The 22,319-nt window shown below is 37.5% G+C and overlaps 1 long non-coding RNA gene across 1 annotated transcript in view; it reads right to left on the bottom strand.

The window, feature by feature from the left end:
- The window catches only part of LOC125278316, a 59,059-nt gene extending 37,147 nt beyond the window's left edge, over positions 1 to 21,912 (bottom strand). The window contains exons 1-2 of the long non-coding RNA XR_007187090.1: positions 21,360 to 21,912; positions 6,740 to 6,919 (exon numbers count right to left, since the gene is read on the bottom strand). This is a non-coding gene — a long non-coding RNA (uncharacterized LOC125278316). The remainder of the gene's footprint in view (positions 1 to 6,739; positions 6,920 to 21,359) is intronic.
- Between the last annotated feature and the right edge of the window lie 407 nt (positions 21,913 to 22,319).

Raw genomic sequence — 22,319 nt, 5'->3', positions numbered from 1 at the left:
AATATGTTTTTAGTACCTTTATGGATCTTGAGAGAGGAAATGTCATTGCTCCCATATGGAGGCCTCACGGAGCCATTGGATTTCAACTAAAATATCTTAATTTGTGTTCTGAAGATTAACAAAGGTCTTACGGGTGTGGAACGGCATGAAGGTAAGTAATAAATGACAGAATTTTCATTTTTGGGTGAACTAACCCTTTAAGGCATGAAGATGTTTTTTTCGCAGGAAAAAAATGTTTAAATATGTCATTTTTGTGATCAAAGATTTGTTTTATTACCTTGTCTTGATCTACCTTTAATCTTGGATTTGGATTTGTTTGCTGGTTTGGGTTGACTCTCTGGTTGATATTTGGTTATATTTGGTTATGGTTATTTGGATTTGTATGTTTTTCACATTAAGTTTGGATTTATTCTCTGCTACTTTCTCTGATCCGATACAGATTGATTGGGAGATTGATACAAAGGTTGTTAAGAGCTGACAGTGGCCTTTCACCTAAAGAAATTTTAGGAATGGTAACAGTGTTCAAGCTGGTCCAGACTTATAACTTCATAAACTGCTGACGTTCTTTCATTTGTTATCTCCATTGATAATGCATGGAAGTTAAAAGCATTTAATCATGAAATTTTAAAGGAGCTCTTCTATTCTGTTCAATCTTATTCTGTAAGAACCCAAGACAAGATAAACATGAAACAAAGACAAAAAAGAATCAATTAACATCAGTTATGAATGCTTGATCAGACCTAGAGGACAATTAAGTTGAAGGGTAATTAACCCTCTCCCTGGATGGTCAAATCAATATGGGAATGATTCCTTGCACTAAAAGCTTACAGTGTAAGCTGGGTGATCGTATTGACTTCTGAAACAGCTGGTGGGTGTCAGGGGGTTTTCAGCTCTAATTAACTGAAAACTCCATAGCCCTTACTATAGAGTATGCAGAATCTTGTACCTTGTTTAAACTCATACTATATAATGGCATCTCTTTTTTTTTCTTAAAGGTGCAGTACATTTGTAACTGTCCAACAGTTGTCTTGGAGTTTTGTTGACACCTAGCATTGTGGATATATCGTTGTTGATTTCAATGACAAATTTCTCTAGGGGTAAAACATTTAATGAAGTAAAAACTGAGTCAACCATTAGGAAAAAGCGAAAATAATTTACCATAAATCTAAGCCTAGGCTATTCATTTCAACTGGTTTACATATACATATATATATCTTAACACATTAATAATTCATCATTTTTATAAGTTGTCTATTTAAGTAATTACATTTATTTCCATGAAATGACAGCAGCCCAGGAATTTCTGTCATGGTTATTTATTAAGTAGACTACTTCGATAATTATGAATATGTCTTAGATTAGCCCTTGCAATGTCAGTCAGCCTAAAAAGAGACGTCCGAAATCCCAAGTTGGTTGACAAAAAGCCTGAACTGAATTGACTGATCTCCACACATCAGAACAGTTGAGGCTGGCAGTGCAATCCTTCTGTCTCCAAGCTGCAGCTTATGCATTTATTAAAGTGCGGTCGGGTGAACCGATTCTGTTCATGCATGAATACAAATGTGTCTCTGCTGTCAGGTCAGCAATCTAAACCTATCAAGGATACTCTTGCTGGTTTGTTCAACTAATTGGTATTGAACAACAGACATGTGACATCCACAGCTCTTGCTGAATGTGTAGAATTATTGTTATGGATCAATTATTGGATGGTGGATAGAAGCCAACAAGTTCATGTAACACAAACGCTGCAGGTGTGATTCCAAAGAGGGCAGTTTGTGTTTAACCTCATATTGCTCTATAGGGACATACATGCTGAAGTTTGTTTACTGGACCAATAGTTGCTTGGCAAAGTGGTTGAGTAAAGTTAACATGCTTTCTTAAAGGGATAGTTCACCCAAAAATGAAAATACTGTAACATTTACGAACTGAGGCTGTCAGTCTCTAACATTAACATCTCATTTTGTGTTTCACAAAAGAAATGAACTCTTGCAGGTCTGTTGATGTAAATGAATGTTCATTTTTGGGTGTACTATCCCTTTAATGCATGTTCCTTATTTGGGCATGATTTTTTATTCTAAAGGGGGAAAAACGTAGGCCCGGTTTCACAGACAGGGCCTTAGCCTAAACCAGGATTAGGCCTTAGTTCAATTAGGGCATTTAAGTAACTTTTATAAACGTGTCTTTGAAAAAAATGTTACTGGTGTGCATCTTGAGACAAAACAATTACTGACATATTTTAAGATCTGTCAGTGCAAGTTTCTTTCAGTTGAAACAGTTCAAACATGCATTTTAGTCTAGGACTAGCTGAAACCTTGTTTGTGAAACCGGGGGATAATATTTTTTTTTCAAAATGTAATTCATAAAATTAAAGCTGCTGTAGGGAGTTTTTAGAAAACCTTGACTTAGCCTGAAAATTTGAACAAGCACAACTCACAGGTCACTCCCCCTTGCTCTATGCTGCGCTACAGCCCTCCCTCCACAGCTCCTCCCCCATCACAATGGAGCCTGCCGTGAATGCGCAGGCTAAGGCGGATATAACAGTTATGGCACATTCACTGGTACAGGCGAAACATCATCAATATGATTTACACTGACTATGGCCTGCCCATACTTTGACTACAAACTTGGTCCTCAAAACATTACGTATTTTGCAATACATGTAATGTAACTATATGACATTGCACTATTTCTATAAGTAATAAATAGTTAGTATGATAATATAACGGTAACTAACGTTACAGTATGCAAGTAATTATTTGCTAGTACATTATTTCAGCAACATGACAAGCCAGTGAATTAGTAGGTTTCAATAGTTGCTTTGCACAGCGCGTGACATTTTATCTGTATGTTATGCGGCTAGAGTTTTGACACTGAGTCAGTGGGCTCCGACGAGGAATTCACACCCACAGCGACTTCGAGGAGTCAACGGGCGGGGAGAAGAGGAAGCATCAGGCAGGGGACGGGCAGGCCTGTTTTGAAATTATCTTAGTTGTGTAGTTCTTAAAAAATGAAACAAATCAAGCAGGGATACTTACTTGTCAAGCAGAAATGTGTCTAACTCTGCATCGGTTTTTAATCCTTTCAGGACACGTAGCTCCCTCCACCTCGGAAAAGCCGCTCCGATATTTACCCTCGTTTTATTCTTTCTTTTTGGCTTTTTTATCATCGTCATCTGTCTTTTTCCGTTTACCCGTCTTTATTTTGTGAGCAGGTGCCACTCGAGGAATTGGCAGTTTGGATTGTTTTTCCGCCATAAGCAAAGCTGCGGCACACCGGTAATCTTGGATTTGAACGCCTGTATGCGCTGGCGCTCTGCATGAGAGGGGTGAGATCAGCGCGCACGCGAGCTTGATTGACACTGCTAAGACACTCCTCCTGGCTCTGATTGGTTGTTTCTTACCGGGAGCGGTGTATTTCTGCAAATGGCAATAGGACCACTGGGAGGAGCCAGAGGATCTTGATTTTTTTCACAGATTATCTGTCTCATATTCTACTGTCAGGACATAATGACAGGTTTAACAAATATGTAAAAAATACATTTTTACAAAAGTTACCTACTGCAGCTTTAAGTCAGTATAGGCTATGCAGTATGTTTCAATCAGAATAATTTTGATTACAGAAGCAAAACGTGCCGTGAATGCTGTTGCAAGTGGAATTTAAGACTACGCTGTAAAATTATTTTCATGATTTGTTATCACATCATTTTTTTTTCTTTTGTCAGATCAACTTAAATAATCTATGTGGCTCAAATAACATAATATTTTGAGTTTCTATTGATTAAACAAATCGCCTTCATTGTATGAACTCAGATTTTTAATTTCAATGAACAATGAAAGCAACCAGGTAACTTACTTTTTTAAGGTAAACCAACAATTAGTTTTTACAATGTAAATATTTTCACTGTGCCATTAGCAGCACCAAATGGAAATGGAAAAAATAATGTTAAATAATGTACACTACTGTTTAAAGGTTTTGTGTCAGTAAGATTGTTCAATATTTTTGAAAGAAGTCTCTTTGCTCACCAAGGCCACATTTATTAGTAAAAACAGTAAAGTTGTCAAATATTATTACAGTCTAAAATAACTGTTTTCTGTTTTTATATATTGAAATGTATATTAAAATTAAATTTATTAAATTTAAAATGTAATTAAAATGCATGTAATTAAAATGTAATTTATTCTTGTCATGGCAAAGCTGAATTTTCAGCATCATTCCTCTAGTCTTCAGTGTCACATGATCCTTCAGAAATCATTCTAACATGCTGATTTGCTACTCAAGAAGCATTTCTTATCCTTTTCAATGTTGAAACCCGTTTGCTTTATAATAAAGCTGCTTAATATATTTTAATTTTTCTGGTATTGACTAAGAGCCAAGCTAACAGAAACTCACAGTGAATGGCAGAGCCCTGTGACCCATGTGAAAAAAGAACATTACATCTGTCTTCAGACTTTCTGATATGCATGATGGGAGCAATTTACATCCCCTTTCGGGCCTGTTTTCATTGTGATTTTCATTAGATCCCTGATGCCCTGTAGAATGTAGCCGAGCTCACGATTGCAAATTATCACATTGCTGAGCTCTGTAGAGCACAGCGGCCCGCTTCCCCACCAGATGTATGCCTCGACAGTCTCTGAGAGCAGTCAGCTAGAAAACTACCAGCAGGTGTCTGCCTGAACCACTGTGTTTGTGTATGAACGTGTGTTAGAGAGACAGAGACCTGGAGAGTGAGAGAGAAAAAGCGAGTCCTGCCGGGAGCCTGCATTTCTCCATACTCCCTCGAGGCATCTGTCATCAGGGTAGTCATGGGATGTAACAGCTCATTGTTTACCTCTTTTGTTTTCATAACTCTCTCACCTGTTTTATGTAAAACCTTGGAACAGGCTTCATTGCACACCCTGAAAAACCATTTAGGAACTTTAATGGAGTTCATTTGCGAACTGCTCCTACAGGCCATGGGCATCTTTGCATGAACGTTTCATCACAGCATCTGACAGCAGGCCTTTGTTTCCTGTTAATTGATTTACAGTCTGAGCCAAATATGCACTTATGTACGCAACCAAAATGCTAGTATGCACGCACAACCTGCCTTGATTCCCAGTAGATTTTTCCAGAAGACAGGCAAGACTACAACCGAAATAACAATGCATTCAATCTCACAGGCTTATTGTCATGATCTCTCTCGCTCTCTATATATATATGTTACAAAAGATTTATATTTTAAATAAATGCTGTTCATTTGAACTTTCCTCAAAGAATCCTCAAAGTTTCCACAGAAATATTAAGCAGTACAACTGTTTTGATAGTAATGAGAAATGTTTCTTGATCAGCAAATCAGCATATTAGAATGATTGACAGAAGGATCATGTGACACCGAAGACTGGAGCTATGATGCTGAAAATTCAGCTTTGGCTTCACAGGAATAAATTATATTTTAAAGTATATTAAAACAGTTATTTTAAATTCTAATAATGCTTGGTGAGCATAACAGACTTCTTTCAAAAACTTTATTAAACCGTATCGACCCCAAACAGTGAAATATAATATAATGTAATATAATATAATTTAATATAAGTTTATCAGGTTTTTTTTATTCCAATATATGATTTTTAGATTCAAATTTATAATTTTCACATATTTCATTTTTAAAATGAATATTATTATATTAAAATAGCATTTTACATATTTGTACACATATCTTTCAAATGTTACTTTTCTTTACAAAGAGAATAATATTTTAAAGGGTTAGTTCACCCAAAAATGAAAATTATGTCATTAATTAATGTTGTTCCACACCCGTAAGACCTTCGTTAATCTTCATAACACAAATTAAGATATTTTTGATAAAATCCGATGGCTCAGTGAGGCCTGCATCACCAGCAATAACACTCCCTTTATCAATGCCCAGAAAGCTACTAAAGACATATTTAAAACAGTTCATGTGACTACAGTGGTTCAACCTTAATATTATAAAGCGACTAGAATACTTTTTGTGCCAAAAAAACAAAGTAACAACTTTTTTCAACAATATCTAGTGATGGGCGAGTTCAAAATGATGCTTCATGAAGCTTCAAAGCTTTAGGAATCTTTTGTTTCGAATCAGTGGTTCAGAGCACCAAAATCAAATGATTTCAGTAAACGAGGCTTTACGTTATAAGTGTTTTGAAATTGCAATGGTTCACCACTGGGAGGCGCTCTGAACCACTGAATCGAAACAAAAGATTCATAAAGCTTTGAAGCTTCATGAAGCAGTGTTTTGAAATCGCCCATTAGATATTGTTGAATAAAGTCGCCATTTTGTTAATTTTTGGCGCACAAAAAGTATTCTAGTCGCTTTATGATATTAAGGTTGAACCACTGTAGTCACATGTACTGTTTTAAATATGTTTTTAGTAGCTTTCTAGACATTGATAAAGGGAGTGTTATTGCTGGCAACGCAGGCCTCACTGAGCCATCGGATTTTATCAAAAATATCTTAATTTGTGTTCCGAAAATGAACGGAGGTCTTACGGGTGTGCAACGACATGAGGGTGAGTAATTAAAGACAGAATTTTCATTTTTGGGTGAACTAACCCTTTAATATAATAATATAACTATATTTTTTCACTCACACACACACAAAAAAAGGAAATTTGCAATAATAGCTAAAAGTTATACAATTATTATAATTATATCAGGTCAGCGGGCCAGCTGTATTTTGAGCCCTGGTATATAATACTATAAAGCTTTTGAAAAGAAATACCTCCTCTTTCCAATGATCATCAATCCAGTCCGTGAGGTAGTTTGCACATGAGGAACATTTTGCTGTCTGTCTATATGTAATGAGCTCACCATCTGCCTACCAAGAAGGTCTAATACCTGGAGAAATCTGTCAGCACTCCCATCCATCTCAATGGCAGTTGCTCAGTTTGAGCACACAGCCCTGAAACACAAAAAGTCAGATTTATTAGAAGACACAGTGACTCTTTTTCTTTGTACTCCCATAGATTTAAACACCCCAGGGCACGTTTCTCCTGTGCATTAACTTTTTAATTCATATTTCTGTTTTAAATAAAAGCCTTTCTGGGGCATGTCATCACTAATCCCACTGTTTCTGACTTCTCTCCCTCCACATCATGTTACAGAAAATTACATTATTCTGCTCTTTGAAATGCGCCAGTGTAGCCTGTGGAGTTCGGCATCATGCAGAACACAATTACTGTTTGAGGGTTCTTCAATCTTTTTGTTAATATAGATGCAAGTGGGTTCTCAAGTGGCCAAATGGAAATCTGTTTTAAAATAGATATAACTGCAAAAGATGTATTTCCAAAATCCCCTCACAAAGAATACGCATATAATATTTTCCAATGAACGGCCTTCCAACCTTAGAAAAATAAGGAAGCACTATATCTAATTTCTTTGAGACGGTTTACAATCACAAGTGGACAGCCGGGACAGATTGTTGTTTACATCTGTATTAACTTGCATCTCAAATTTGTCTCTTGTGACCACTTGTGGTGAGGGTCTTTGAATTTATGACTACATATATCATTTACAGTACTATGTGCTGCATGTTGATGTGATATAAGCATTTAGCTACACTAAAAATAAGTTGTCACATGTGTTTTTGATTACTTTTGAATGTGGCTCAAATGATCAAATCATTGAAAATGCTGTTTAGCGTTAGTATCCTATTACTGTTTTACATAGTGAGAAAATTAGCTAAATGATTTGGTGTTGGAGTGAGCCATCCGAATGAATCAGACTCAATTGCAAACGGATTCAGTTTTCATAACCAGGGCTGCGTCTCCAAAAAATCATTGTAAGCCTATGTAAATGGAAGAAAGAAACCATTGGCAGTAATTGTCTCTCCCAAAAGCATTGTAAGACTAAGTATATTGTAAACACAGCCCTGTTTGATCGACTCATTGAAAAGAACCGACTCAAAACATTGATTCAGCAGACATTGTTATTTCTGCTCAACAGCTGACAGAAAGTATGGGACATGATTACTGAAATATTGAAAAGCTATGATTAAACAAAAGAAACGCTAGCACTCTGCTACTGAGAAATGTAGTTAAACATAGCTTTGTTATTGCGTCACTTGAGTCGGTTGTCAATAACAGATCTAAATGGGGAATTGTAAACCCACATAAAAGCGGAGGGTGACGACAGTTTTCTTGCAGCACACAGACGGTTCAGTGCCTTCAGGACTTCCAGCTGTCCAAAAACCCAAACAAGACAATCAATTAAACAAGCACACAGAGAGCCCCTGCAGCATCGTATCAAAATAAAGATGCTTTTACCAGGCACAGCAGAGGACTGAATATTATACACAAAGGTCTCATTAATCTCGATTTTGTTTGTATTGTAGTGTGAGGAGGCAGTATGACCTTTAATAGACACCAGCAGTGATAGCAGAGTAATTAAACTGAGAATATATCTGTTTATATGCCTCCCTGGCGTGTGGGTTTATCAGGGTTGAAGTGAAATGATGTAGTAAAACTCATGGGTTTTCACACATAGACTGTATCCTCTTTACACAGGAGAAATAGAGAGGATGAGACACTCATAAAGACCAAAGCCATATCATGTGACGAGCTGCTGAATTAAAGCAGGAGCATTTGATAAATGTTTCATGGCCTTATTGTATTACAAATGAAACCCTGTGATAATAATATCTGTCATATAGAGGTCCTGTCCTCACCCCATTTATTATACATAACAGTCTTCAATCAAGTCGTCACTGGGGTTGATTTAAAAAGAAAGTATGCAGTGATGAATTGGCATGCTGGTGGTAGTCTATAGCCTGATTGGCCTCTGCTTACTTGAAAAGTTTACTTGTTTTTATTCTTTTCTGCTACATGACAATTATAATTTGACAATATAGCTGTGAGCAGCAATTATCGGGGTTCAAGTGCTTTAAGGCCTTTAAACAAATGCGTAAAACGGTATTATGTTTTAACCATCTCGATCATAGATGGAAAAGACCATTTACAGCCAATACAGGAAATTTACCAAAGGAAATGGATTGTTTTTAAATCTTTTTAACAGTTATTGAGATTGAGCCCTCCCACACAGCAAAAGAACCCCGCAGCGGATTGGCCGCGTGAGTATCGCGGCTTCCGCACCTTATCCGCGAACGGACACGTATCGGCGTCTACTTGCGCGCAGTGACAGATCCGCAACGAAGGCAGATAGCGGACCCGCCATGGCGCCGCGCTGCATCCGCTATTAAAACCTTACCTCCGCGGCGGGTCCGTTTGGGACAACCGTTACAGTAAAGGCACGTGCGCATCCACGGATCCGACATGGGTCCGCTCAGGATCCACTGATTGACGGTAGAATTTACGGCGCCACCCGGAGGCAGAGCTGATCCTCTGGACGGTGCCAAAACGAATGTGACTGTCATGTGGGTTTGGCGACTTGAATGCGGATCTGCCTAGGAGTCTCCTGCTGTGTGGGCTATAACCTAGGACTAGTTCACCAGAGTTGTTTTTTTTTAAATAATCTCCAATATTTAACGAACGTTTTGATGGACAGCGACGGTCCTAGAGGCAAAGTTGCTCAGAATGAAGAGTTCTACCATGTGGTACCAATGTTGTGGTCGAAAAATCGCACGATACACAATGCTTTACGCATGTGAAAAACGCGAAGGCGCCCCCCGGTGGCCTATTTCTTTCTAATTTCTCACAGGCCTCTAGGGCCGTGAGTCAAACAGGCCCAGCAAGTTTCGTTCCGGGGTGCGTTTCCCAAAAGCATCATTAGCCAACTAACATCGCAAGTTCCGTTGTTACTTACATAGTTCAACGATTTGGTGTTTCCCGAAACCATAGTTCAAACGAACATTCGCAAACTGCATCGCAAACTTGTGTGGTTGGAACGACAGCTCTCGAGCTGTGGTTAGAAGCATAGTTTCTTGTTTTTATGACATGTGGACTTAATAAATTAAGCAAAATAAGCAAGCTTACATTAAGTACAATGTATATATTTTATTTCTAATATATACAAATGTCATTTATATATTTTAGTTTGTCAAGAGAACTAAAGCACTGTTTTTGAAGAGTGTGCATGTGCGTACGTGCTCTAGTAAGTCAGAACAAGCATTTGATTCGATCGGGAAATAAAGCAAAATAACTGAGGAAAATGAGAATTAGTCCTCTAATGCCATGTCCGTAATTTATAGCAGAAACTCTAACATTAATTCGATCTCAAACAGATTAATTTAAAGAAGTTATTACTCCACCACCTGCGTGACGTCATTCACCAACGTGGTTGAACGACAAGATTGCGACAATACAGTTTTGGGAAACAGTTGTGACTAGCTAGTTGATTTGTTCAACGATGCATCGTACTATGGTAGTTCAGCAGCAAGTTACATCATTGTTCGGGAAACACACCCCTGATCGGTCTCCGTTAACCTTGTCTGATAGTTGCTCAAATTTCATTGGCCGATGGCAGACATGTTTTGTGAGATACGTCAATGACCTCATAGACAATCATGGCACCTCGGACAAAGACACTGCATGTCATTTTCAAGTCAATCAGACTAACAGTGAAGTAGTTATAGCTGTTTTCATGTTTGTTTGTTTTTTCCTGTTATAGCAAAATTTCAAGTTTTTAAAAAATCCAAAATTCCCGAAAACTTTGATGAGTGAATCTAAGGCATGCATTTTGTCCGTCTTGAGCCAAGGATTCCAACACTATAAGACACTTGAGCCTACGCCTAACAGTTTAGGACCGTTATGGGCCATTTCGTACTTTTGACTGTTGTAGATGGGGTGAGTACTACCAGCCCTCAAAGTTTCAAGTCTCTGCAAGAGAATGCTGATCTTTGGAAATTTTAACAATTACAATAAATATGGCTTCTTTATGTGGTAGAAAATGGCACTAGCAACATGGGTTCATTGGTTCAGTTGCCACATATACTAATAAAATTAAAGTTTCAGCATCTGACAAATTAAGAAATGTAAATGATTCCTTCAGAATTTTATTTATTGCTGTTTGATAAAATCCCACTGTGATAGGGCATTATTGGATGAGCTCATTCTGCAGGTTACATGGTTCCAACAGTAGTGTCAAGTGAGTCATTGAATCATTATTTCAAATGATTGTTCAAAAACATTGATTCATTCAGGAACTAAACAAATGATCATTTTAACTAATATTGTTCCAATAGCTATATCATTTGAGGGCAAAAACTTTTTATTCAGATTTTTATTAACATTGGTGTCTTTTATAATATTGCTGTCGCTGCCAATTTATAAGAGCAATGAGCCACTCAAGGCAATGCATTACAGTGATTTTACCACGGTTTATGTGGGTTTTAGGCACTTCACGAGGTGTTATGCCTATAGAATTTAATTGAATAGATTTGGCTTAACTGTGGTAAAGTGAAAAAAATATCTCAGGCATTTAACAGAAGCAAACATTGGTGTTAGCGAAAAAGGGCTTGCATTTTGTTGGTTTAAAGGTCCTTAACACATCACACATACACAAACTTCTCCAGAAAAGCAATTTATTTCAGTCAAGTTTCTTTGACTATCATAAACCATTCGATGGAAAAGGTCTGATTATGGTAGAGCTGCAAATTGAAGTCAGAAAGTGTGTCTCTAAATCATCTTACTGATAACGGGAAATAACGCAAGGATGTACTCAACATATATCTCACCGTTTAAAAAGTTGTGCAAGTGAGAAATGATTTCCACCTGCTATTTTTGTGTCTTTTCCCACCTGTGTGAAGTGTACAGGCAGATAGATGACAGGCAATCAAATAGTGTTTGTGCTGAAAACCCTAAACTTCCCCTGGCTATATATTTCCAGGTAATTTAAAGCATCTCTTCAGGATAAACCCTTCGTTTTTGGGTCAGGGTTTTTTTTCTTCTTCTTCTTCTCAGATGTCATTTGCTTGCCAGAGCCCTATACACCAAGCCAATAATCCTAAGATCCAAGTAAACATAAAACTCTATTCTTCCCTTGTGGACATAAACATTAATGATGTTGTGGATTACAGTATTGCTTTCTGAGGCTATGACAAACTGAGCTCATGGCACAGGAGGGACGTTACGCTGCTGTAATGATAGCTATATATAAAAGACTAGTTCTTCACAGCAAGTTGAAGGCAGATGTGAGGAGTCTCTGGTGTCAGTAGAAGTACCGTCGACTGGAGTTCACCTGTCACTCCGTTCACACCTCTGTTCTTTTATTGGCGTTACAGTGTCAGGCTGATAAGTGGAAATAATGGAGCGTTCTCCTCCCACCAAAGCAATTATAGCAAGCAGAGAGCTACTGTGCATGTCACTGCTGTCTAACACACTTTATTTTACATCCAGACAGCCAAAGTCATCAAAAACAAGTTTTAGAACTCGATTTCTTTGAGTATAGCACTCAAACTTGTGCATAAATAGCCTGTACGGTACAGTGTACCCAAAAAGTATTTGGACACTTAAACATGTCTGAATTTTTGAATATGTTTCTGAGTTGTTGTTTTTTTTTTTCTTTCAGAACTCTAACTATAGCATTTTTGCAGGTTCTTTTGAAGGTGCGAAACAGTGATTTTACACCCAAAAGGGTTTTCACAGTGATGCCACAGAGGAACCATTTTGGGTTCTCCAAAGAACCTTTCAGTGCACATTTCTTAAAAGAACCATTTTTTTTTTCTTAGTATAAAGAGCATTTTTGTGATTTAAAGAACATTTTTCCCACTATAAAGTACATTTTTAGGCAATGGAAGGTTGGATATTAAAGGTTCTTTATGGAACCACTGATGCCAATAAAGAACCTTTATTTTTAAGAGTGTAGCTTCGGTATAGGATATTAAAACATGGTAAAAATCACTGTAATCCTCACCCTGAAGTGGCTCATGGCAATAACAGTAAGACTGGTGATACTGAATAATGAGAATATAACTTGGTACAATAACCATGTTACAGTATATAGTTCATTAAGAAGATTGAAATTAATTTAATTAAATTTAATTAAGCTAACTGAATATTTAGTTCAACATGGGAACTATTTAGAATTAAAAACAAAAAATAAACAATAAATGATTAATATTTTATAATAAATATAAATTGTAAATTAAAAACAATAAATTGGCATTTAGATTGGAACTATTTACCTTCTAAATTCAGAAAGTTATCAAAAATAAATGAATAAAAACTAAATGATGATATTTTAAAATGATAATAAATGATTTAAATTATGTAAAAAAAAAAAAAATAATAAATAAAAATAATAAAATAGTAATAAATAAATAAATACATGCCATAGGTTTGATATCTTGCAATGCAAGTGTGGCTAAAATGTCCAAATATTTTTGAGCATCACTGTTGCATCATTAAGAACATAAAATCTAAAATAGAAATGGTAAGTCCTACTGTTGCTAGAGCATAGTAAAAATAATTTAAAAAAAGCTTGACTGTGCAGTAATATATACCACAGCTTGAGCGGACGGCCCTGACCTGCTCACTCAGCATAATATAAAGACCTGCGGTTTCACCTCCTTAAGGACTGATGAGAAAAAAAGACTCTTGGTGTGATAGAAATGCATCCATCACAGGACGTACAGCCTTCACCACTGGACCATCTAATTCTACCGACAGGCATGACTGCACACACACGCACACGCGCCCACACACGCACACACCAGCATTGTGGTAAGTCGGAAGTGAGGTGATTTGTCTGTGAAAACAAACCGGGGCCGGGCACGAGGCACATTACCACTCAGGGCCGAAAATGATTGCAGGTGATGATAAGGTCAATGTAAGTCAGATCGATTTGAGAGTGTGAAGGTAAACACTTCCAAAGCTTTCCTGCTTCATAAAGCACAGACATTGAGTCATTGTACACTGCTCAGGTCAGTGATGATGTCTTCATGAACAGGTCAGCTTGTTTAATTGAGCTCTGACCGCTGCGGTAAATACAGAGTGAAGTGGAGTCTTCGGTTCAGTAAGCATGTTGTCATAGTTAACTCACGGATCTGTGGTGTGGATGGACTCTGGATTAAAGATAAGAGAGATGGATTTGCTGTGGTGCTTTGGTTTGAACATACCTGCTGGGGGAAAAAAACACTCTAAGGCCTAGGCTGTTTTGTTGTATTATTTTTTTATTTTATTTTATTTTAGCAGGGATTGTAATGGGCCCTATAAAAAGTTTTTTATATAAATTGATACCACTGAGTATTATAGTTTTTAAAATTGGAAAAATAATAAATTAAAATACTTAATCATATTTTTTTCCAATTAAGCCTAAATTAATTGTATTGCAATGTTTGTGCCCTGCCATGTTTCATTAATCTTGATTTTTTTTTTATTCATTAATCTTGATTTGATGCCAACAAGATTTGCCATTGAATATTCAGTTCATTTATTTTGTAATACCCAAATTTACAAGGCACTGCCAGCATCAGACCTTGATACAAGTTAAAGAATAAATGTTTTAAAAACGTAAACTTTATGCCTTGAAAAGTTTGCATCAGATTTCTATTTTTCAAGTGAGATTGGTTTCTAATCTGATAGAATTCCATAGAAATTAAATTTACCTTTTTTACCCATGATACGTGATGGATGCAACTTTTTATACCATCAGATTCAGCTATACTAATAGATGGATGGGAGTTTTTATGTGTCCTGATTAGTGGTCCCCTATTTCAATAGTTTGAGAAGACCTCCTATAGGCAAAAAAACAATCAAATTAAATAGCCATGGATGAAGGCAACTAGGGAAAGTGATCTTTGTAAACCCCCTAAATGTTTTTGGGTAATATTAAGAAAGAATGTGAGATGTAGTATCCAGGCATCCACAGTCACATTATGCTTTTAATTTTATTAGAGTCATAGAATATTAAGAAGCACAAGACAGTGAAACAAAAAAAAAACCTGAATTAGAGTCATTTCAAATGGTTCAAAGGCAGATTTCTCAAGGACTTTAAGCTACAAATTCATACTTAATGGTTCATATAATTTGACTTATGAAGCAATAAAGCAGTATGTAATGGATGTTCACCCAAAGACACATTTTGTGAAACTGAACATTTTGTCACCTTCATTTCATTCCAAACCACCAGTATGATGTTCTTTTTTCTGTGAAGCACAAATTTAGCTGTTCTTTTCTGTTGTGTTCATTGACCAAGATTTTATGAATAATGACTAAAAATATAATGCACAAGACATATGCACTACTTTCACAATATTTACATCATTTTTGGAGCTTGATACTGTAAGTTTTTTTAGTGTTCACCGCCATCTTTCTGCAAAAGATCTCTTTTTTTTTTTGGTTGAACTGTCCCCTCAAGTTGATCTTAAAGGTGCTCTAAGCGATCCTGGGTGGAGTAACTTCCTGTTGACATTCGAAGTGTTGTCAAACAAAACAGAGGCTAGCTAGACCCTCCCTCCTCCTCCTCCTCCCCCTCCCCTCCTGAAACAGTCATGAACGCGCATTTAAAATCATTCTTGTCGGTTATTGGCTGGAGCGTGTTTATTATGTTTTGTGGTCCAGGCTGCACCAGTTTGTTTTTATTGCCGTTTTTGGAACTTGTGGCGACTACAGAGACAGTTTTTTTACAGTGTGTTCAGGGGACAGGCAGCTAGCGGATAGTGAGGAGATGTTTGCTGTATGTGACAAAAAATTTTTTGGCCTAAAACATTTAATAATCTAAATCAACTGACAATGCTAAAAGTTCGTAAGACTGAATCCATGTTTCACGAGGTGCATTCGGAGAATGTTTTTCCTGAATAACCGTTGGGTGTGAATAGTGCTCAAAAGAACGTCACCTCATCTTCTCTGACAGGCGCCCTGCACGTGCAGCTGACATAAACCACACGTTCAGCAAACAAAAAGAAAATCCTATCCAGTGGTGAAGTGTTTTCTGTGTTGACAAATCTTTTGCGATGTCCTAATAACAGTCGCGATTCGCACGCAACGCGTCAACGTCCGCTAATGTCCAATTCGCGACCTGATGACTCATTTGAACAGATTCATTTTAATGAATCATGACAACAACTGATCTGTCCACACGGTCTAGAATGAATCATTTACTCGAACAACTCTGAAATGAGAACATAAGTGTGTTTACCCCATTTAGCAAGAGTGGTTAGTAAAATTAGCCTTAATAATCCACAATATTTTCAGGTTATTTAAATGACAATGTGTAGTAAATTAGGCCTACCTATAAAATCAGTTAGTTTAGACTGGAGTGAGGTGAAACCAGAACAAAGCAAGTTGTTGTTAGCTAGGTGCATTTAATTGTATATGGTAGAAAATTATATTATTAGTTAATATAACTTCTAAATGCTACTTTTTAATACTTTTCAGGTTTAGCAAAAAAGCATCTTCTCTTACAAATTTATAAAATCACTTTTTTTTTTTTTTTTTGCAAAGAGGGCAAGAAAGAATTACAGTGAGAGTGACGGGTACTTTATTGTCAGTATCGGGCTCGCAGATCACGTGGGTAGGGCACTTTTTACTGTTTGTGTGGATGACCATGTCTGTCACTGAAGACCATTTTTGACCCAGGAAAAACCCTGCATTGATTCATTTGAATTGAAATATTTAATACTTTCACAGCAAAAATTATGTATGCGATTAATTTAGATTAATTAATCACAGAGTATGTGATTTTATATATATATATATATATATATATATATATATATATATATATATATATATATATATATATATATAAAATCACATACTCCGTATACACATATAATCATTTCTCCAGCATCTCACCTGAGGCCTTAAAATCAAACATTATAAATATCAGTTTAACTGTCATGTTTGTCTGTTGCCTCTTAGATTGCCATGTGACTAATTTTCAACAACAGCTCTGTCCTCATGTTATTCTGTTCAGGCTTGTCATCATCGATCTCATCCCTGAGAATGACTCGCATGTAGAGGCCCTCAGCCACGACCAAGAGGTGGAGGTCTGTTCTCTTCAGCTTATATGCAATGTGAGTTTGTGATTAAAGTTTAACACTTGTGCCTAGGTGAGATTATCACAGAGTCCCAGAGTTTGAATTATGATGCATGCAGTGCTCTGAACTTGAACTGTTTTGCCTGGCAGTATGGCACTGAACAAGTCTCTAGTGTCCTCTTCAAACAGGAAGCCAGTGGAGTGTGTTTTTGCATTTTTACCTTCCAGTCAGAATTCTAGCTATTTCACATGTTAGTTTCTATGTTGAGCATTAGCATCTTTATGTTATAGTTTGTGCAGCTTTTGTTCAATTTGTCAGCATGATAATCTTAGATTTCAAAGTGTTTACTTGACTTTATATTTATATATCATAGACATACTGTAATTTAAGTAGGGTTTTGAATTTGTTGTTCAGTTTGTAGATCATACTCACAAGTATAAAACCTAAATAAATAAAAAATTAAATACATATCATATAGTACAGTTGAAATGATTGGGGTAAGTAAGATTTTTTATGATTTTGAAAAAAATACAGTAAATCTAAAAATGATCCTTCAGAAAATCTAATATGCTGGAGCTCAAGGATACATCATAGGATTTTGGGATCATTAAAAGGGTTCATAAAGAAACTAAGCAAGCTTATTATTTAGCTAAGATTTATTCACAAGATATACCAAATGTTTTATTTTGGCTTGAGTTATAGTTATGGTATTTGGTTTACAGTTATTGGCTTAATTCAAGAGCAGTCTTTTGGTAATGGTAGGTTTAAATGTTAAATGGTAACCACGCATGTGTGTACGAGAGAGAAAGGTAATGTTATAGGTGAAGAATTCCAGAAGAAACTTTTTACAGTGGGTGCAGTTGAAAATAAGACACATGGCTGTTAATGTGCTATCGATCCAGACTGCTCCACTCATAAGCACACAGGGTCAGAGTTAGTATGTCACACACCACTGCAGAACATATAAAACACTCTCACCTCACTGATCTGCCCTAAACCTCATTTACACTGGTGGGATTATTTCATTTGAGCAATGACCTGATGAGATGAGAGAGCAGGTACTGTGTGCTGAGTACTGAGTGTGAGCTTGAACCATCACGCACACGTACTTACTTATTGATTGATTGTCTTTTAATTGTCTTAACCACAAATATTTGGTCAGGAAATTAGTAAAGGTTAAGCAAATGTACTACTTAAAAAGCCATTGCTGTTTTAGAAAATCATCAAAGTTTTTGGCAGAATATGGGAAGTTGTGTGTGGACAATGAAGCTCCAGAGAGGTGTCTTTTAAAATCTGCTGAGAAATATAATAATAAATGCATGTCTAGCACATTGAAGCATGGAAGAAGAGGTGTCATTGTGTGGGGAGCCTTTGTAGCTGCTAGTATTGGTGAGCCACTTCACTGTGAAAAGTCAATTAATGCTTTGGAGTACAGGAGAATTTTGCAGATTGGCTTGCTTCCCACAAATGAAAAGTTGCTATCTAAAGAGGAATGATCAGATGTTATTTTTCAACAGGACAATGCTCCTGCCCATATTGCAAAGACAACCAAGAAGTGGCTTGAGAACAAGTCCATTCATTCATTTTTCACAATATAACCGTTTTTCTTCTCACAACCCCAACATTTTGAATAGTAGTCTATATTTGTCCACAAAACGTGATTTAAATATGAAGCATTAAGCTTTAGAGAAGAAGGTTTTGAAGATCATGAGAAATATGTTTATCACCTGCTTATATGATTGCACCTGCTCTTTTGTTCCAGGAGGAACAAGAATCGATTCCCTCCAGCTCATCCAACTAAAGGAGAAACCGACAGTCTGTTTTTTGTTGATGCCATTGGGCTTTCAGTTACTGGACAGACTTAAAGTCTTGCATTCTAATCACGGTCTAATCAGTCCCGATTAGAAAGGATACAGCGTGTGGACATCTTCTCAGAAGATGACAGTAACAGCTGGTTGTCTCTGCCTTTGAAAGGCTGCCGAGAAAACAGATGAAGAGAAATGGTGAGATACCAAAACAACAGGCAGGACTGAATCGCAAGGAATCACAATGAGAAGTCAAAAAGCGTAAGAGCAATTTACTATAAAATCCAAAGTAGAGCAAAGCAGTCCTACAGCCACTGTAGTGAAAACACCCTAATCAGAATGCGCTACTGCCTTAATGAGGTCAAATTAATAATTAAAATGGCAGTTAACGACCACAGCATGTCAGGACCTCGGATTAAAGGATGGTTCTCCTGCTTAGCTTCAGAAGTGAGCCAGGCTTTGGCCATGGAAGACTACGGCCATACTGCTTTGCGCTGCCACATTAAAATGGGTCCAATGGAGCGGCAGCACATCCTGAGTAGCTCAAAATATCCCTCAGAATGCGTTACCATCTGTATTGCAGTACACTATAGTCACACTATAGCAATGCTCTCCCACATATTCTGCTATCCTAACTGTCTGCTTTCAGCCATTGGTGTAAGCAGCAGAGCGTGCTAATAGACAAGAAATGTACGCTTTTACACTATCTTGCTTATAACATTTCTTTAATCATTTTCCACGTAGAAGGCGAAGTTCTCGTGACCTTGCACAACGTTCCCTAAAAGTTCTCTAAAGGTGACGAAAATTCTCAACCTTTACAGAACATTATTGACTTTCCTAAAACATCCTCTTTTGGTAATGAAAGTGCTGCAGTTCAAGGTTCCTTATATGACTTTAGGGGGATGTTCCATTTAGGTTATTTTAATCAAATAAGAACGTTACAAAGAGGACATTTGGGACAGTAACAGAACGTTCCCACATGGTCCTCTGCTGGTCATTTTATAACGTTCACGAAATGACATTAGGGGGACATTATTTTTTGGTTATTTTATGGTCGTGCAAGAACGATACAAAGAGGACATTTGGGAAGTTAACAGAACGTCCTATAGTAATAGTCCCCTAAATATTCCCAGAACATCCTGAATGTTCCTTGAAGGTCCACCAAATAACATCCCCCAAACCTTAAAAGAACTCCACATCGTGACCGTCTCTAAACGTTTTGGGAATGTTAGCAGGTGATAGGTTAGATATTGATGTTTTATAGAAAATAATAAAATTATGAAGGTGAGCGTTAGCTTTAGATGGGCTCTTAATTCATGCCATTTTAATATTAAGGCCAGAACACACCAAGCCGACGCCAACGAACTAGTGGCGACGAAAGCAGACTGTGGGGTTGGCTCATGTCGGCAGCGTTTGTTTCCAAAGTTGCCCTGACACACCAAACCGACGCTAAACAGCCGACGGCCAAGTAGCACGTCAGTTCTGCGCCTGCGTGAGATGAAAAGCCTTTCCGAACCAGTAGGCGGCAGTATCTGAACAGGCAATCAGAATGAAAAAAAGCCAACGAGGACCAACTTCAGCCGACGGTGCGGAACACACTGAGAAAACTTAGTCGGCCGACCGTCGGCTTGGTGTGTTCCTGCCTTTAGCTTTTTATTGGCTGCTTTAACTGTGTTTTCAAAACACGATTGTTACAGCAAAAACAGCAAGAGAAATTCTGATCAGATAAACGTGGTTATATAGCTATACAGTGTAGGGTTGCCACTAATGACTATTTTTTATCTAAATGACTATTTTCCAACAAAAATCAACAATTTTTATTGGAAAAGAACATTTTATTTAACTTGCAACTTTGGCATTCAGTAGTGTACCATGAAGTATAAATTTGATAATCATATTCAGGACACTATCAGTAAGAGCTGCAGCCAGTTGTGGTGAGCAGTCCTTTTTTTGCATGAATTCAGTCACACAACTTATCAAACTCTTCTCATATTGTATATGAATAGTATTTATTACATGTGTACGTATTATATATAGCCTACATTTGTATTTTTAATGTTATTCTTTATGTAATTTATGCCGTTATGTTATTATACCTCCACGCAATGTCATTAAAACAGGCAGAAGTAAATTAATTAATTACATCAAACCTGCACATTAACAAACGCAGGCACAGATCAATCCAACCGTTACAGTGGTTCTCAATTCCAGTTCTCGCGACCCAACTTCTCTTACTTCAAAAAGCTGTTCACATGTCGCGTCTAAAAACGCGTGTAAAGCGCGGCCGCGCCGATTTCGTCTTTCCAAAGCGCCTGCGCTCCCCTGGCGTCCGTGGTTGCTATTGCAACCATGAACTGCGCTCTCTTTGGTGGTGAAGTATCAGCAAAGGATTAATTGATTTCTAGCCCTCGCATTTGCTTTACTACTAGATATATTTATGGAGAGGAGAAATAAAAACCCGCCCAGTACAGCTATGATCAGCTGTTCGACTGAGCTTTCCATGTTATTACGGAAAGGCCGAAGCTGATCGGTTGGTTCTTGTCGCCATAACGTAGCTCGCGCAAAAGACGCGATATGTCAACAGCCCCTTTAGCAGGACAGAGGATTTTAAACGTTCTGCCTACAAAGGCTGACTTAATTTAATGGACAAAAACACTTACGTGACTGTGGCTTTACCTTTACCGGCGGCCCATCATCCAGAATAGCCCCTAATGTTTCCTCATCAGTCGTTCATGCATCGAGCTTGTGCTGCTGTGGCAGGCCAACGAAACCAGAGTGTACAAACCACCTTTTTATTATCAGCTAATCTGTACTTCTTTTTGCTAACAAACTCGTTTGACATCGCACTCGACTCCGCTTCACCCGCCAACCCGCCATCCTTGGAAACTTTGACGTGACGCGCGTAACGTTAGCTCACACTAGTGGTGTGGAGGAAACGGTTGTTATTTTAGTCAAAGCTTGAAAACGAAATTTAAAAGGTATTATAAATATTGAAGTCGATTAAAAATATTGAAGTCAACTAATTATCAGCATCAACGCAGTCGATTATTTTGACCAATCGCGGCAGGCTTAATACAGTGGTTAGTTACAGTGTCCTGATTCACTGATCCTCTCCAGAGTCTGTGTTAAAGGTGCTACAGAGGATCTTTTCGTCGACTGAAAAACCAAAGATTTTGTTAGTGAGTTTTTGAAATGAGCGCATGCGTAAGAACAACCCCCCTCCTTCACAACTCATTTCGAGGGAACGCCTCCCAAAACTCGTGCACGAGTATTGGAACACGAGTGTTTGTTTACCACTGGCATTCGCTGTGTCATGTTAGTGGATTCATTATGTCGGACTCACCGCAGGTAACTCGTAAGGCAGTTGTTACTCCTGTCTCCTGACAAAAATATTTCATGCAGCGCCTGTAGAGTGTGGAAAGTTACTGGAGCGCGCAGCCGCGCACGTCTCTCACAAGGAACGTCATGGCAGTGATTGACAAGCCAGAGGGCCAATCATTTACGCGATGATCGCATAAACGATTGGCTGATGTTTTTAAGGCCCTACCTTGTGCACAGATGATGTATATTAATATTATTCCTTTCAGTGCACCTAATAAATAGTTTTTTATCAGTTAGTA

This window comes from Megalobrama amblycephala, linkage group LG11 (assembly GCF_018812025.1).
Source record: "Megalobrama amblycephala isolate DHTTF-2021 linkage group LG11, ASM1881202v1, whole genome shotgun sequence".
Taxonomy (NCBI): Eukaryota; Metazoa; Chordata; class Actinopteri; order Cypriniformes; family Xenocyprididae; genus Megalobrama; species Megalobrama amblycephala.
Note: the sequence above shows the minus strand (reverse complement) of the source record. Positions and strands in the feature narration are given on the sequence as shown.